The sequence below is a fragment of the Schistocerca serialis genome, chromosome 5 (genome assembly GCF_023864345.2).
Source record: "Schistocerca serialis cubense isolate TAMUIC-IGC-003099 chromosome 5, iqSchSeri2.2, whole genome shotgun sequence".
NCBI lineage: Eukaryota > Metazoa > Arthropoda > Insecta > Orthoptera > Acrididae > Schistocerca > Schistocerca serialis.
Window position 1 is genome coordinate 793,455,422 of NC_064642.1, and position 14,316 is coordinate 793,469,737.

Here is a 14,316-nt window from a genome sequence, read left to right on the forward strand (position 1 = left end):
CGAGCATTCCTCCTTTTTTTCTTTATTCCATCTATGGCAGAGTCAGTGTTTTTAGCAGGAGATACAGAACCCTTTCTTTTCCTAGATCTTGGTTGGCGCATTTCAGAATGAGCCTTCTGCTTAGTTTTATACCCATTTTCGTTACACAGATTTGATCCTGTTCTCCATTCATTTCCACGTCTGATATTTCTCTCTCTCTTTTCACCTGTTCAATCACCAAAAAATGTTTAGAATTGCTTTTTGGTCCTCTCCACTTGTGCTTACCCACTCAAATTATCAAAGTAACTTCAATTAAAACAATTCAAAATTCAATAACAATTTACAAATGGTAACACTAACCCACATCTGTATAGTCTGAACAGCTGGAGTGGATTTTTTGACTGTTCTGTTTGAAGAATAGCTGCAAAACCAAGACAGAAAGCTAATATTACTTTTGGTGAATCACAGTAATTAACCACACACACACACACACACACACACACACACACACACACACACACACACACACACAGAGAGAGAGAGAGAGAGAGAGAGAGAGAGAGAGAGAGAGAGAGAGAGAGAGAGAGAGTGTAGACATGGCAGTATGTCTGTCTAACTTCATAATATACATCACTCACAGATATGTAAATGACTAAAGTTACGATTTTGAAGTTCAAGGTATATACTGCATCAAAATCTAACATGATCTAAGGAATTTTCCACTTTCTGGTGAAGGCACTGGAACTCTACGTTAAGCTAGGTTGATGACCATGTAACACTTTTTTTTGGAGAAAAAACACTTATTTCATCATTTTAATTTCATTTTCCGTTGTTCCTTAGTTGCATCAAAAGTTATAGATGTATGTCCTGTCTTTGCAACTAAATGAAAGACAGTTTGTTTTTTGCCATACACATTTCACTTCTTTTATGTATGAAGCATCTTCATTGGTGATTTACAATGTTACTAATTCATTGTATATTATCCTGGATAGGTCTTTACTCAGTTTTCATAATCCATGTGGCCAATTTTCAGCTTTTTTTTTTTTTTTGAGCACATTTATTTCAACACTTCACCTGCACTGTTCACTCTGTACTGAATGTACAAAGTGAAAAGTGGAAGTGAAGTGTTGAAATAAATGTGGTCGAAAAACACTGAAAATCGGCCATCTGGCATATAGAGACCGAGTAAAGACATCTCCAGGATGACACACATGAACTAACAACACTGGTAATTGTTACTGAAGTTGCTCCATAAATAAAAGAAGTGAAACACATGGCAAATAACAATCTGCCTTTCAGTTAGCTGCGAAGATGGAACATACATCCAAGACGTATTTCATGGTTAACATTACGGTAAGCAGTGTAAAAATATGTAAATGTGCGTGTATTTCTGAACATGCAATACTTTAGAGGAATACAGACAGGAAGCTTTGTGAAGAAAGGGTTTAATTACACATTTTAGTTTCGTTTTGTTAACCTTCAGACTTACAACTCTAGAGAAAAGTTGTAGGATGTCACTAAGAGTTTGAAATGAGATGGAATTTCTCACACTGTTTAGGGCTTTGATGGCAAACATATGGTTTCACAGAACACACAAAACAGCGAAAACCGCTATGTCAATTGTAAGCACAATTTCAGAGTTCTTTTATTTACTCTTGTTGACACAAATGGCCTATAAATCATACTGCCTCATGAAACGTAATGGCCCATTGAGGCTTATTTAAATGGACAATTCCCGGTCTAATTCAGGATTGCACATGTAAACAAAATATGTAACTCATCCAGAAAAACTTATAACTGAGAAAATAACTGTTTAATCTATTTCAGTTCAAAGTGTAGAAGCTCTGTAAATGAAGGGAATAATTCCCGTGAGGGGAGTCTCCAGTTATTAATAGAAAATATAAATGTATTATTGTAATTTCTTATTTGAGAGTTTATTCTCGAAAGAATTAAGAGACATGTACTAATATCGTAGTGTACTTACTGTACTGAGCAGATAAAATGAAACATTCCATGTGGGAAAAATATATCTAAAAACAAAGATGATGTACCTTACCAAACGAAAGCGTTGGCATGTTGATAGACACACAAACAAACACAAACACACACACAAAATTCAAGCTTTTGCAACCAACGGTTGCTTCATCAGGAAAGAGGGAAGGAGAGGGAAAGATGAAAGGATGTGGGGTTTAAGGGAGAGGGTAAGGAGTTATTCCAACCCTGGGAGTGGAAAGACTTACCTTAGGGGAAAAAAGGACAGGTATACACTCGCGCATACACACACATATCCATCCGCACATATACAGACACAAGCAGACATTTGTAAAGGCCTATATATAATAGAGGGAAACATTCCACGTGGGAAAAATATATCTAAAAACAAAGATGCTGTAACTTACCGAACGAAAGCATTGGTATGTTGATAGAGACAATAACAAACACAAACACAAACACAAACACACACACACACACACACACACACACACACACACACACAAATTTCGAGCTTTTGCAACCCACGGTTGCTTCATCAGGAAAGAGGGAAGGAGAGGGAAAGACGAAAGGATGTGGGTTTTAAGGGAGAAGGTAAGGAGTAATTCCAGTCCCGGGAGCGGAAAGACGTACATTAGGGAGAAAAAGGGACAGGTATACACTCACACAAGATGTCTGCTTGTGTCTGTATATGTGCGGATCGATGTGTGTGTGTGTGTGTGTGTGTGTGTGCGCGCGCGAGTGTATACCTGTCCTTTTTCCCCCTAAGGTAAGTCATCCCCCTCCCGGGATTGGAATGACTCCTTACCCTCTCCCTTAAAACCCACATCCTTTCGTCTTTCCCTCTTCTTCCCTCTTTCCTGATGAATCAACCGTTGGTTGCGAAAGCTTGAATTTTGTGTATGTTTGTGTGTCTTTCAACATGCCAGTGCTTTTGTTTGGTAAGTCACATCATCTTATAGAGGGAAACATTCCACGTAGGAAAAATATATCTAAAAACAAAGATGATGTGACTTACCAAATGAAAGTGCTGGCAGGTCGACAGACACACAAACAAACACAAACATACACACAAAATTCAAGCTTTAGCAACAAACTGTTGCCTCATCAGGAAGGAGGGAAGGAGAGGGAAAGACGAAAGGATGTGGGTTTTAAGGGAGAGGGTAAGGAGTCATTCCAATCCCGGGAGCGGAAAGACTTACCTTAGGGGGAAAAAAGGACGGGTATACACTCGCACACACACACATATACAGACACAAGCAGACATATTTAAAGACAAAGAGTTTGGGCAGAGATGTCAGTCGAGGCAGAAGTGCAGAGGCAAAGATGTTGTTGAATGACAGGTGAGGTATGAGTGGCGGCAACTTGAAATTAGCGGAGATTGAGGCCTGGTGGATAACGGGAAGAGAGGATATATTGAAGAGCAAGTTCCCATCTCCGGAGTTCGGATAGGTTGGTGTTAGTGGGAAGTATTCAGATAACCCGGACGGTGTAACACTGTGCCAAGATGTGCTGGCCGTGCACCAAGGCATGTTTAGCCACAGGGTGATCCTCATTACCAACAAACACTGTCTTCCTGTGTCCATTCATGCGAATGGACAGTTTGTTGCTGGTCATTCCCACATAGAATGCGTCACAGTGTAGGCAGGTCAGTTGGTAGATCACGTGGGTGCTTTCACACGTGGCTCTGCCTTTGATCGTGTACACCTTCCGGGTTACAGGACTGGAGTAGGTGGTGGTGGGAGGGTGCATGGGACAGGTTTTACACCGGGGGCGGTTACAAGGGTAGGAACCAGAGGGTAGGGAAGATGGTTTGGGGATTTCATAGGGATGAACTAAGAGGTTACGAAGGTTAGGTGGACGACGGAAAGACACTCTTGGTGGAGTGGGGAGGATTTCATGAAGGATGGATCTCATTTCAGGGCAGGATTCGAGGAAGTCGTATCCCTGCTGGAGAGCCACATTCAGAGTCTGGTCCAGTCCCGGAAAGTATCCTGTCACAAGTGGGGCACTTTTGTGGTTCTTCTGTGGGAGGTTCTGGGTTTGAGAGGATGAGGAAGTGGCTCTGGTCATTTGCTTCTGTAGCAGGTCGGGAGGGTAGTTGCGGTATGCGAAAGCTGTTTTCAGGTTGTTGGTGTAATGCTTCAGGGATTCCGGACTGGAGCAGATTCGTTTGCCACGAACACCTAGGCTGTAGGGAAGGGACCGTTTCATGTGGAATGGGTGGCAGCTGTCGTAATGGAGGTACTGTCGCTTGTTGGTGGGTTTGATGTGGACGGACATGTGAAGCTGGCCATTGGACAGGTGGAGGTCAACATCAAGGAAAGTGGCATGGGATTTGGAGTAGGACCAGGTGAATCTGATGGAACCAAAGGAGTTGAGGTTGGAGAGGAAATGCTGGAGTTGTTCTTCACTGTGAGTCCAGATCATGAAGATGTCATCAATAAATCTGTACCAAACTTTGGGTTGGCAGCCCTGGGTAACCAAGAAGGCTTCCTCTAAGCGACCCATGAATAGGTTGGCGTACGAAGGGGCCATCCTGGTACCCATGGCTGTTCCCTTTAATTGTTGGTATGTCTGGCCTTCAAAAGTGAAGAAGTTGTGGGTCAGGATGAAGCTGGCGAAGGTAATGAGGAAAGTGGTTTTAGGTAGGGTGGCAGGTGATCGGCGTGAAAGGAAGTGCTCCATCGCAGCGAGGCCCTGGACGTGCGGGATATTTGTGTATAAGGAAGTGGCATCAATAGTTACAAGGATGGTTTCTGGGGGTAACGGATTGGGTAAGGATTCCAGGCGTTCGAGAAAGTGGTTGGTGTCTTTGATGAAGGATGGGAGACTGCACGTAATGGGTTGAAGGTGATGATCTACGTAGGCAGAGATACGTTCTAAGGGGGCTTGGTAACCAGCTACAATGGGACGGCCGGGATGATTGGGTTTGTGAATTTTAGGAAGAAGGTAGAAGGTAGGGGTGCGGGGTGTCGGTGGGGTCAGGAGGTTGATGGAGTCAGGTGAAAGGTTTTGTAGGGGGCCTAAGGTTCTGAGGATTCCTTGAAGCTCCGCCTGGACATCAGGAATGGGATTACCTTGGCATATGTAGTGCTGTCTGAAAGCTGACGCAGTCCCTCAGCCACATACTCCCGACGATCACGTACCACAGTCGTGGAACCCTTGTCCGCTGGAAGAATGATGACTTCCTCAAATCCTGCCCTGAAATGAGATCCATCCTTCATGATATCCTCCCCACTCCACCAAGAGTGTCTTACCGCCGTCCACCTAACCTTCGTAACCTCTTAGTTCATCCCTATGAAATCCCCAAACCACCTTCCCTACCCTCTGGCTCCTACCCTTGTAACCGCCCCCGGTGTAAAACCTGTCCCATGCACCCTCCTACCACCACCTACCCCAGTCCTGTAACCCGGAAGGTGTACACGATCAAAGGCAGAGCCACGTGTGAAAGCACCCACGTGATTTACCAACTGACCTGCCTACACTGTGAAGCTTTCTATGTGGGAATGACCAGCAACAAACTGTCCATTCGCATGAACAGACACAGGCAGACAGTGTTTGTTGGTAATGAGGATCACCCTGTGGCTAAACATGCCTCAGTGCATGACCAGCACATCTTGGCACAGTGTTACACCGTCCGGGTTATCTGGATCCTTCCCACTAATACCCACCTGTCAGAACTCCGGAGATGGGAACTTTCCCTTCAGTATATCCTCTCTTCTCGTTATCCGCCAGGCCACAACCTCCGCTAATTTCAAGTTGCCGCCGCTCATATCTCACCTGTCTTTCAAAACATCTTTGCCTCTGTACTTCCATCTCGACTGACATCTCTGCCCAAACTCTTTGCCTTTACAAATGTCTGCTTGTGTCTGTGTATGTGCAGATGGATATGTGTGTGTGTGCGCGAGTGTATACCTGTCCTTTTTTCCCCCTAAGGTAAGTCTTTCCGCTCCCGGGAATGGAATGATTCCTTACCCTCTCCCTTAAAACCCACATCCTTTCGTCTTTCCCTCTCCTTCCCTCTTTCCTGATGAAGCAACCGTTGGTTGCGAAAGCTTAAATTTTGTGTGTATTTTTGTGTGTCTATCGACCTGCCAGCGCTTTTGTTTGGTAAGTCACATCATCTTTGTTTTTAAATATATATATATATATATATATATATATATATATATATATATATATATATATATATATATATATATATACATAAAATTTTAATTGTTAATTAATCAAATTTTCATCTTAAACAATGCCGAGGATTGTTCGGGATTGTTAAGAAAGTATAAAGGGTGGCTGCCATGTTGGCAGAGGGGAGTCAGTCTGGTTTTGGGTTTTGAGCAGTGAGCATGTAGCTGCTCCTTTTGTATTGTAAGTATTGTTTTCCATTGTAATAATACTTTAATTTTGTTTTAAGGTACAATAAATATGTTTAAAAATAACATGATGCAAGATGATTTTTAATTTTAACTTTTCTGAAGTTGAAATTTTACAGTAACTGTCTCCAGGACTTTTGCAGCGACAGAATGCCTGATACGATGAGTAAAACAACCCCTGAAAATGTTTTACTCATAAAGGAACCAAAAGGGTTCACCACTTAAAGGTCCCCAGAACCATTTCTCTCCTTCAACATGTACTCATGGGAAGTACAAATGAAGGCATCTATTTTATTCAGGTTTAACTTTTCTTCTTTACAGGTTGTTCTTATTTGTGAGGAACTTCTGACAGTAATTTTGTTTAACACTGGCTTCATAATTGGCAAAACTAACCAAACACAAGTAAGCAAATGCATGATAAAACTTTTCAATTTTCAGGTTTTTCTCATTAGATTACCTGGCCAGAGTGCTAACAGACTTGCAACTACTGCATGTCTCCCCGACTGGAATCGGGAGATTCCTGTGCTTGCACATGGTTGCTCGCATGCACGAGCAGAGGCATGTGTGAACTTTGAACTATACCATTTATTCCCTCGCCCTTTGGAACAACAGATGCATGAGCCTAGTGAACACAAAAAGTTGAACAGCTGTAAATGCATCTTTAATGTTAGGCACTACTGGGTAAAGTCCATGGAGATAAAGGTTAAGTGTTGGGGTGGATAGTGGGAACACAGAAATGGAGGAAGAGTCTGGTGTGAGGGCAGGGCTGTAGTATGAAGAGGAGAAGAGATAGGGAAAGATGGGGAAGGAAGAGGGAATGGGGAGTCCTGATTTGGAGTGGGATAGGTGGGTCAGAGTATGGTCGATTTGGATAAATATCCAAGCAGATTTCATTGTCTGTGAAGTGGAGTCCACGGAACACGCAGATTAGGCTATGGAGTAGAGCACGTCATCTCAGCCCTCAGACTTGCTCGTAAGCTCCTCGCCACGGTGTCGCACACCCTCAGGCACAATGTGCGATGGGCCAAGAGCCGTAGACAGCCTGTGTATTCCCACTGTGCTCTTACTGCTCGTAAGACACATTAGCAATTGAGTACTGTTTGTCACAGTGAAGTGCTATGACAACAATGAAGGATGTTCTATAAAAGTAGAATGTACAAGGTAACTTTTATAGAAAACAGATGAGACATGCCTTGTACATTCTACTGGGCATACCTGGAACGTTTTCAGCTTGGATAATTTCAAGCTACGACACTGCAGGGTGGGTGTGGGTGGGGGTAGTTCACCTGGAAAGACAATGTCGACTTTGATAGGATGATGGCTTATTCCATCTGGGTGATAGTAGATGTACTGATAATGCTTTCAATGCCATACACCAACATATAGTGTAGTGTGGTAGCTAACAGAGTGCCATTCCTTTAATAGAAAATGCTCACAGCCAAAAGGTTCAGTGTGATGCAACCATGTGAAGCAGGCAACCATGCCATAGATATGCACTCTTGCTTCCTACAACCGAGTGAGTTTGGAAGGGGTCAAATTGTGGCCTTCCAAGTGACAAGATGGTCTTTTGGAGAATTGCCATACAAGCTGAACAAGCTGTGACAAACGCACAACGATACTGACTATCAGTGGTCATGTGAACATTCTCGCACCCATAGATGAGGCTCTGGATGTCCAAGTAGCACAGATGCCCACCAAGATGATCATATTGTAAGGGCAGCAGTGGCAGATTATTCAGCTATCACAGCACAGATCAGAGGGCTTGTGAGCCCAGATGTGTCAACATGAACTGTTGCAAACTGGTTATTAGCAGTGGGACTATGAGCTTGCACACCTCTCATTCACCTTTGACGTTTCTGGAGGGGGTGCTAACCAGTGCTCGGTATGTGCAGAATGTGGTTAGACCCAGTCTTTTACAAACAAGAAAGGTGGTGTGTTGTCCCAATAGGACAATGCCCACCCACAAACTGCCCATGAAACTCAATGTGCTCTGCAAGAGGTGCAGCCACTTCTATGGCCTGCATGATCTGCAGACTTGGCTCCAATCAAGCACATGAGGGATATGATGGAATGAGAAGTAACTTAAGCAACCTATCAACCAAGAACTCTCACAGAACTATGTGAACTGGTTGAGCAGGCATGGCATAACATGTCACATGACAATATTCAGCAACTGTATGATTTACTGGACACCAGAATCAGTGTCTTCATTGCCACACATAGAGGCTACACCATGTATTAATATGGGTGTTACAGAGTGGCTCAATACCCAGAACCTCAGAATCGCTTCTGCTACTGATCTATAAATGTAATCATTTCATATATTCCATATGCACTGTTGCGACAATAAATCTTGAGCACATTCCACACCAATGTTAACAGATTTTCCCAAAGTTTTCCTCCTCCACTCTTACAACCCTTTCAAATGAACAAGTTGAAGTTTACTCTTACAGCTCTTATAGTGTCTGAAGGCGATTGATGGGGCGGATAGTGGGAACAAAGAAAGGAAGATGGAGATTGGTGAGTGGACAGAGCCTTAGAATGAAGAGAAGAGGGGATAGGGAAAGGTGGAACTCATGCATTTCTTCTACACATCACCATACTTAAGTTAAATTATCTCAATTACATATAAAGCAAGAAGTTCTGTTATTGTTCAAGGTTCAGGAATATCGCTAGGGTTTTTTGTAAAATGAAGTTAAAATCAAATCTGGAACACAAAAAAAGTTTTGATAACATGTTGTTGTTGTTGTCTTCGGTCCTGAGACTGGTTTGATGCAGTTCTCCATGCTACTCTATCCTGTGCAAGCTTCTTCATCTCCCAGTACTTACTGCAACCTACACCCTTCTGAATCTGCTTAGTGTATTCATCTCTTGGTCTCCCTCTACGATTTTTACTCTCCACGCTACCCTCCAATGCTAAATTTGTGATCCCTTGATGCCTCAGAACATGTCCTACCAACCGGTCCCTTCTTCTTGTCAAGTTGTGCCACAAACTCCTCTTCTCCCCAATTCTATTCAATACCTCCTCATTAGTTATGTGATCTACCCATCTAATCTTCACCATTCTTCTGTAGCACCACATTTCGAAAGCTTCTATTCTCTTCTTGTCCAAACTATTTATCGTCCATGTTTCACTCCCATACATGGCTACACTCCACACAAATACTTTCAGAAACGACTTCCTGACACTTAAATCTATACTCAATGTTAACAAATTTCTCTTCTTCATAAACGCCTTCCTTGCCATTGCCAGTCTACATTTTATATCCCCTCTACTTCGACCATCATCAGTTATTTTGCTCCCCAAATAGCAAAACTCCTTTACTACTTTAAGTGTCTCATTTCCTAATCTAATTCCCTCAGCATCACCCGACTTAATCTGACTACATTCCATTATCCTCGTTTTGCTTTTGTTGATGTTCATCTTATATCCTCCTTTCAAGACACTGCCCATTCCGTTCAACTGCTCTTCCAAGTCCTTTGCTGTCTCTGACAGAACTACAATGTCATCGGCGAACCTCATTGTTTTTATTTCTTCTCCATGGACTTTAATACCTACTCCGAATTTTTATTTTGTTTCCTTTACTGCTTGCTCAATATACAGATTGAATAACATCGGGGAGAGGCTACAACCCTGTCTCACTCCCTTCCCAACCGCTGCTTCCCTTTCATGCCCCTCGACTCTTATAACTGCCTTCTGGTTTCTGTACAAATTGTAAATAGCCTTTCGCTCCCTGTATTTTACCCCTGCCACCTTTAGAATTTGAAAGAGAATATTCCAGTCAACATTGTCAAAAGCTTTCTCTAAGTCTACAAATGCTAGAAATGTAGGTTTGCCTTTCCTTAATCTATTTTCTACGATAAGTCGTAGTGTCAGTATTGCCTCACGTGTTCCAATATTTCTGCGGAATCCTAACTGATCTTCGCCGAGGATGGCTTCTACCAGTTTTTCCATTCGTCTGTAAAGAATTCGCGTTAGTATTTTGCAGCTGTGACTTATTAAACTGATAGTTCGGTAATTTTCACATTCTTCTTGAAGTCTGAGGGTATTTCACCAGTCTCATACATCTTGCTCACCAGATGGTAGAGTTTTGTCAGGACTGGCTCTCCCAAGGCCGTCAGTAGTTCCAATGGAATGTTGTCTACTCCCGGGGCCTTGTCTCGACTCAGGTCTTTCAGTGCTCTGTCAAACTCTTCACGCAGTGATAACATATTATGGAAAAACATAACATGATAACATATTTAGGAAAAAGGTATCCTTGGATTTCATCAAAATTTTGAATAATATTTCTCATTTACTGCAGTTTCAGCTTGGGACCATTACGGGAGTAATCACCATTGTATTTTGCTCTTTTCCCTCTAGTTTTGAAAAATAGGCTTAACTATTTTAAAATTGTAAGAGAACAAGATTGGGAACTGTATTCGACAGAACAAAAGTTTATTAATTTATATTTTTAATTTCAGTTAGTGTCTGGGCAACATTTCCACTCCTGGAGTCTACGTTCCGTGGAAATGAGAGGATCCAAAGAATTACTTTTACCACACACCTTCAGGAATGTAACTTCTTTAATTGAAAAATGATTAAATAAATTCATAAACAGAGTATATCTATAGCAGACAAAAATTTTGCTTCTACGTACATGCTAGGAAAGTATGTTTATTTTCTGATGTTATGATGTTTGGAAGCAAGAGGGAAAGAAAATGCGAAGGTAGAAATATTATGATGATGATTAAACTGTACGTGTAACAAATGTGTACACTTTTCATTGCAGGCCATGTCATACCTCACAGATTTCCTTATAGCTGTGAGTGTGACAGTTGCCTCATTCGAACAATGAGTTTCTCACTAGCCCACTCTCAAACAGTTGCCAAAGTCATGAGTAATGATTGTGTTTTGTGTATGTGCTAACCACCTCTGTTATGGAGTGTATCTATGTATAGGGCTGGTAGGATGTGTTCTTACAGGCACTGCAGCATACCAGAACTGATAATTGGGAAGGGGGAAAGAATGGGCTTGTTGGAATTTAGTTTTCAGGTAGTGGATGATATATAGACGTGTTCAATGTGGGTGGGTGGGTGGGTGATGACGCGGGATAGGAATTTGATGTAAAGAAAAACACCATTTTACAGAACAAATTACTGACCAGTCCATTACTACACTTCACTATAGAAAACTATCTTAATTTTAAAAAAGACGTTATGTTTTGGCATATTCTTTATAATTTGTGTGTTTTATACAGGATGTATCAAAAAGAATTATCCATTTATAAAAAAAGTCACAACTATTATGTTCTTTGAGATATGTGCACGAAAAACCTACTTTTGGAAAGAGCAAACTCTCCGAGTTTTACATGGTTACCACTATGTAGCAGCAGTGTGTGCCCACATCAGTCCTAGTAAAAATGGTGTCTGGACAACAGAAAGCATTTTGTGTTCTATATTTTGCGCAGTGCGGGTCAGTAATAACAGTTCAGCATGACTTCCATACTAGGTATGGTGTGGATCCTCCTACAGTACAGAGCATTAGATGATCGCATGAACAATTCAGAGAAATGGGTTGTTTGTGTAAAGGCAAATCAACCAGAGTGTCTGATACAGATGTGGAATGCATCTACCATAGTTTCACAAGGAGTCTGCAGAAATCCATTCGCCGTGCAGCTCGACAGTTCAACATGCCCCTGATGTCCATGTGGCGTCAACGTTTACAAATGAAACCGTACGAAATTCAGCTACTGCAAGCTCGTCATGAAGGTGACAAACAACAACAGGTGGAGTTCTGCAGTTTCATTCTTGCCCAGATGGAGGATGACAGTTTTCTTCCATGCTTCGTGTTTAGTAATGAGGCAATATTCCATTTAACTGGAATGGTGAATGTCACAAAGTGAGAATATGGGGTATGGAACAAGCAGATGAAGTTGTACCGCATCAGGGAGACTCTCCAAAAATTTGTGTCTTTTGCGTAGTTTCACAGGAAAAGGTGTATGGCCCATTTTTCTTTGCCAAGAACATTGTTATAGGAAACACATATCTCGATATGACTGAGAACTTTTTTCCCCCCACAGTTGAAGACTGATTCAATTGACCATTTACCAACAGGATGGGGCACCACCATACAGGCACGCGGAAGTGCAGGAATTTTTAAATCAAAGTATTACTGAACGATGGATCAGTTGCACTGGACTAAATGATTCAGACTTACATTACTGGCCTCCAAGGTCACCAGACCTGATTGTATGTGATTATTTATTGTGGGGGTTTATGAAATACTCTGGTTATGTGCCTCCATTACCAACAATAATGAGTAAACTGAGACATCGCATGATAGCAACTGAGGAATCTGTAACTCGATACATGTTCGCTGCAGTGTGCGAACAATTTAACAATTTGAATACAGCACTGACATATACCAGGCATCTCAAGGGGAGGCATATTGTCCAACTATGAAAAGGTATGAAAAAACTTTTTGAGTTTGTTGTTCATCAAAAAAACAAAATTCATTGTATATGTTTATTAGTTTCAGAAATATAGATGTCCAAATTGGATGATTCTTTCTGACACACCCTGTATTTATCTCTACTACTGGTTTCTTGTTGTCTAGCATGGTCTTTCTTTCTTTACTTGCATGTATTACTTTGTTCAACTATAGCAAAAATAGTGATCACAATGTTTTAAGAAGCGTGAATACAACTAGAAATTCGTAAATCAGTTATGTGAAATCAGGCTCATACCTTGTTTTCTCCACTGTTTGTATTCCTTCTTGAATCAGTGTCATATGTCCTTTGATACCTGCAAGCAGAGCTTTTTTTCTCATTAAATATTCAGAAAAATAATGACAAAAAACATCAACAAAAATCACATGTTGCACTAACATTCTTCAAGACTAGAGCAGAAAATGCTACACTCAACATACAATTCCAGGAATTACAGATTTCATAATGATCAAACTATAGGATAGTTTGATATGCAAACAGTTTGTTTTTATACTTTGCTATTTATATCACTGAACTGCAGATTTATGGGTAGGACATAGAGGCACTTAAAAGATCACAAGAAACATTAGTTGGCATTCGTTTTTCTATAGCAGATGAGAGTCAGAAGACATGCTGGATATGGAAGAGGTAGGGATGTACATGATTTTTGAGACCCATACATTATTTAATTGAATGGATGGAAGGGTTATAAATAACATGTGACATGTAGCAAATCTATTTAATAATCATTTCTGAAACATAGTAGGCAGCATAGGGACCAAGAGTTCAAGAGAAAGATCACAGCAATATGTTGAAGTAACTCTCATAAAATTACATCATATGAATGTACCACCAGCTTCTACTTTTGTAATTGAGAGGGCCATACATTCTCTCAAGAGTAAAAGCTCTTCTGGTTTTGATGGTGTTTCCAATAGAGTACTAAAGATTTGTTCCCACACAATAAGTCCAGTATGTAATGCATCACTAACCCAAGGCATTTTTCCAGAGAGACTAAAATATACCATTGTTAAACCACTCTGTAAGAAAGGTGATAGGGCCTATTTCACTGCTGACATCATTTTCCAAAATTTTTGAGGTGGTGGTGTATTCTACAATGGTATCTCACCCTGGCAATAATAATATCCTCAGCAAATCACAGTTTGGGTTTCGGAAGGGTTGCTCTGCTAAGAATGCCATTTACATGCTCACACACCACATATTATAACCATTAAATAACAAAATAGCACTGGTAGATATTTTCTGTGACATATCCAAGGCACCTGATTTGTGAATCTTAGATAAATTGAAGTTTTATGGGATTGATGATATAGCCAACCAATGGAACATGCCAAAAGAATGCAGAAAGTTGTACTTAGTGGTAATTCAACCAAAAGAATCCACAGACATAATTCTGACTGCGAAGAAATCACATATGGGCTTCCCAAGGCTCAATCTTGCGTCCACTACTGTTTCTCATATATGTAAATGATCTACAATCT

The 14,316-nt window shown here is 41.2% G+C and overlaps 1 long non-coding RNA gene across 1 annotated transcript; it reads right to left on the minus strand.

The window, feature by feature from the left end:
* Window positions 1–45: 45 nt before the first annotated feature.
* Window positions 46–13,135, minus strand: LOC126481511 (uncharacterized). Its single transcript, XR_007587583.1, has 3 exons — window positions 13,076–13,135; window positions 340–400; window positions 46–205 (listed from the first exon to the last, which is right to left on the minus strand). It is a non-coding gene; the product is annotated as an uncharacterized LOC126481511 (long non-coding RNA).
* Window positions 13,136–14,316: the final 1,181 nt, after the last annotated feature.